This window comes from Ranitomeya imitator, chromosome 4 (assembly GCF_032444005.1).
Source record: "Ranitomeya imitator isolate aRanImi1 chromosome 4, aRanImi1.pri, whole genome shotgun sequence".
NCBI lineage: Eukaryota > Metazoa > Chordata > Amphibia > Anura > Dendrobatidae > Ranitomeya > Ranitomeya imitator.
The window spans coordinates 354930327-354935244 of NC_091285.1; positions in this window are offsets into that span (position 1 = coordinate 354930327).

The window sequence follows — 4918 nt, forward strand, 5'->3', positions numbered from 1 at the left end:
AACAGCCTTTGACAATTAATGTTTGGGATATGTTTACTACTTATTTTCTCACATCAGAGATAGGAAGGGAGCAACTCCTTAGCAAGAATCCTGTGTTGCTTTACCTTAAGTTTTATTTGTTATTTTCTCTTACAAAACATGTTAACATTTTGTAGAGGAGCCATGTTGGAAAGGTTTAAGTCCTAGCTTTGCAGTTTTTGATTAGATGCACCTGTCTAGCTTTTTGCTAGAACTTGTGTTTAATAGGTGTCAGTCTGCTGGATTGAGCACAGACCAGTGTGCTGTTGGTGAGTGACCAGCCAAAACATGAGCTATAGATAGGAAAAATACATGCCCAGATCTCTCTCTGACTGGAGACTGTATGGGTCAGCTAGGAAACTGAGAAGTCTGTGTATTGGAGCTGCAGAGAACCATGTGGAAGCTGTAGTCTGTTCAGTGTGAACAGTGCCTGGAATGGAATACTTCTGTTTGGCACTGGAAGCTGCTAGAGCTCAGGCTGAAGGGCATACCTAGACTGGGGGGGATCGGGCTTCTGTGTATGAAGTTTGTTCTGGGAGAAAGGACTGTGGCCTTTTTGGGTGAGACCGCACTGACATATGTATCTGCTAAATGAACTGTTTATTTACAGAGATACCTTTGTGCTTAGAAGAGGCTGTTTTTGGTTTTGAATCCCTTGGTGTTTTATGGATGGAACAAAATTGCACCTGTTTGGATCAAACCGAATTGCCTGTGTGAACTTTACCCAATGCCTACCAGAGAGAGTCAATCCATATAATTTAATAAAAACTAAAGTTGTGTTTACTCATCTTTTGTAGTTTTTTTGGCAACACCAGAAGAATCAAGAGAAATTGAATAAACAAGGCAGGCTACTAGCTAACATTTTATTTGGAACTCAATAGTTAATCAGGCAAACTGAAGATTATTACCATCATATGCAGATTTAAATTAAGCAAAAAAAAGAAAAATTAGACTCCTGTATAAAAAAATATTGCAAATAGGAGTGAACAGAATAAAACTGACACATTACAAATAATGATAGGTGGATGGGGATTAGGGCTGAGAGGCAAGATTGGGGGGGCATAAGCTTTGGGTGCTGGCTGAGGTTGTGTGAAAAAGGATGAGATGGAGGGTAGGCTAAAGGAAGGGTTGTTTAGCTGTGCCTGTGGGGGCACTTGGTATGGGCCACTTGTGCCAAATTATGCAGACTCTATCTGTGAATGGCTTTGCCAGGGACACTTAAATAGTCCTCCTGTGTACTCATGCCTAGCAGGGGCTGGAAGTGACTTTTTGCCTTGAATTCCGACACTCAGGTGGCCATAGTGTGCGGGTGATGGTAGCTGATCTGCCTGTACTTCTGTTGGTAGTGGTGGTGATGTTTGCGACTGTCGTGGTGGGTGCGGTAATACTGGCAACTGGTCCTCTTTAGGCTTCAGCATGTGGAGGCAGTTGTTAGTCTGACTCTTCAAGGCAGTATGAGTCTCTAAATCCTTAGCCATCAATTCCTTAGATAACTGTATGATTGTTGTACTCACATGCCAGGCTTCCTCAGACAGTGCCAGCTCAGCCGTACTGACTTGTAATAAGAGTCCAGGAGAAAAAGAGTTGATATTCTCTGAAATCTTGTATTAAGTACAATGCAGCAGATGGAAAGAGTAATCCCAAACAGAGAAATATACATGTGCATCCAAAGATAGCTAAAGCAAACTGATAATGAAAAAGAAGGGAGGGGCAAGGGCTAACAATCAAATATAGGAGAGACAAAGGGACAAACTTAGAGGGCAGAGCTTCTCCACAGCAACAACAGAATGCAATGCATAACATAGAAATAGACAACAAGTTGTTCCCATTCATGGGACAGAACAGTTGTCATAATATATCTGCTACCTTTCAAGGTAATTAAAGAGTAAAGCACACATTAGAAAAGATGCAGATGTAGTAGGGAGATGCGAGAAAGTTCCACAAAGTCAACTATCACTGCAGCCCCCCTCCAGTTGAGCCTTTATGGCAGAGTGGCCCGATGGAAGCCTCTCCTCAGTGCAAGACATATGAAAGCTGTTATGGACCTGGTGGTTAGGAGCAGGCTCGGACTGGCCCACCGGGGAACCGGAGGATCCTCCGGTGGGCCCTGGCACTGACACCTGCTGGCAGGGCCTCCCCCCGCTCCAGGCCCCCCTCCCCCCCCCGCCGCCGCCTGCCTTGAATACTCACCCTGCTCCAGCGATGGTCTCGGCGTCTGCACTGCAGCTCGTCCTGAACGAGCGGTCACGTGACACCGCTCATTAAGATCATGAATATGCGCATATTCATGATCTTAATGAACGGTGTCACATGACCTCTCAAGCAGGAAGACGGTGCTGCGCCGGCGCCGCCGCCTGGAGTCGGGACAGAGCGCGAGGGATGTCGGCACGGCCGTGCAGTGGGACAGGTGAGTATGAGGGACGGGGGAACGGGGGGATGAAGGAGGACATAAGCCGGCACGCCGAGCAGGAGCGGGTGCGGAGAGATAAGCCTGCATACAGGGGGGAATATGAGCGATGCAGGGGGGAATATAAGCCATGCATACAGGAGGGGGAAATATGAGCCATGCAGGGGGGAATATAAGCCATGCATACAGGGGGGTGATATGAGCCATGCATACAGGGGGGGGGTATAAGCCATGCATACAGGGGTGGAATATGAGCCATGCATACAGGGGGGAATATGAGCCATGCATACAGGGGGGAATATGAGCCATGCATACAGGGGGGAATATGAGCCATGCATACAGGGCTGGAATATAAGCCATGCATACAGGGGCGGACTATAAGCCATGCATACAGGGGGGAATATGAGCCATGCATATGTGGCACCCCTAGGGGTATTTGAAAGAACACAAGAAAAGGATATGCACAAACTGGGATCAACCATATATAATAAATTTTATTTTAACAAATCATTACAGCAAAAAGGCAATAAACAGGACACACAATTAAAAACATTTAAAAACAAAACAGACCAACCCTCTTCCTCCAGGACTAAATGATGTACATGAACATACAAATAATGCACAGGGCATGAGATCAGAATAGCACAATCATATAGTCCAAAATGGTCACAATAAAAATGATCAAAGCCCCGTGCTATAACCCGTCTAGACCCCTACTATAGCAGTTATGGAATAAGATCTATAGCCCCTAATTGGAGAGCAGGCATGCGAAAAGAGTGCACAGAATATCACCACAACCAATAAGATGCTGCACCATATGTACGCACGTCTGCTACACCCCTGAATACTGACAACCCCTATCATACATCACCTAATATGGGATCGAATCCAGATCAATACCAATCCAGTCCCTTGGTAGCCAGGGTACTGAAAGAGAAGGGGTTGCCAGAAAGGCAGGTACACAAAATCCGTGTACCCCTTAGAAGGGCTGAAATGTACGGGGAGGGGTAACTGACAGAAGAAAGTCCAAGAGGGGGGTGACGGCCCCACGCGTATCGACGCTACTACGGCGTCTTCGTCAGGGGAAGGTTGTAGAAATTATGTCCCACATACGCCTTTTATATATACACCATAACACAAAAATAAATTTCACCTGTGAGGCTGTGGCGGCGTTGTAATGGATGTCCGGCGTGTAACAAGCGGACCGACTTCCGGTCATGCGCATACGAACACGAAAGTTAGCACTACTCAATAGCAAGAGATTGCGCAGGCGCTGTGTTCTCCGAGGGAACGTTCACCGGCATATAGACAGGAGTGAATGCGCAAGCGCCAAAGTAGGGCAATTCAGGCATGCGCACTGCCTGTACAACTTCCATTCCGTAATGCAAAGAGTCGAAGGGAGGTTAAAATAGAACACGTCCGGGTCTAGTATAGATATGGAGACGCAAGATTTGCTAAACGGCGCAATCTTTTTGAGCGCTACTAGTGGGGTACACACTGGTATAGATCATTAACCATGTACCACCCCACATGCGTTAAACTGCTGAATAAAGATCGACATTGCAGAGTCCGTGATGTGGATCACAGGTTCATACGCAAGCGCCATTAGAGATTAAAGATGATACTAAAAACGTGTGCACACTGAGTATCAAAATTGTGTAAGTAGATCAAAAATCAAGATTAGGACACAACCATGTCCAGATGCAAGTACATGACTTCTTGAACAGTACAGTATCGCTGAGCGCTATTAGTAGGGTATACACCAGTATAAATCATCAACTGTATTGCACCCCACATATATTCCGAAACATGTGACATAAGATTAAAGTATGTACACAAGCACCACGATGAAAACGCCCGAGATATGCGTGCTAATATTTAAGAACTTGTGGACCACAATACAGATGATTAAAGGGCAAAAAGTGAGACACATACGTATTTAAATTAAATATGCATACACATGATTTATTGAGCGGCACAATATTTCCGGGCGCTGTTGGTAGAGAATAAACTGGTGTGGAACATCACCCTTATATCACCCCACATGCACTCTATTATTAAATAAAAAGATCGTCACAGAGTACAGGATATAAGGTAAAGGTTTGTGCGCACACACCATGGTAGTAGAGGGGAAGTCCAAAATGTGCACACTGAAAATTTAGATTTGTGCACCGCAATACAGATAGTTAGAAAACCGGAACCATGGACACATCCGTATCCTAAATAAAGTATACCACACAGTACTATTCAACATATCTTCTGCCCCCCAACCTCCATGTTTCCATGTTTTAATAGGGGTATTTGCCACAAAAATAGTTACTGACAGTAAATACAAATACTAAAATAGCAAGACTGCACTACCACCTCCGGCCAGATGGGGGAGCTCCAGAGACTCCCCTTGATCCATTCTGGTCTGAGAGAAGAAATGGCAGTTGGGCTAAGGAGCTGAAAGTGAGAGGTCATACAGCTGAATTTCTAACAGCCCTGTGACTG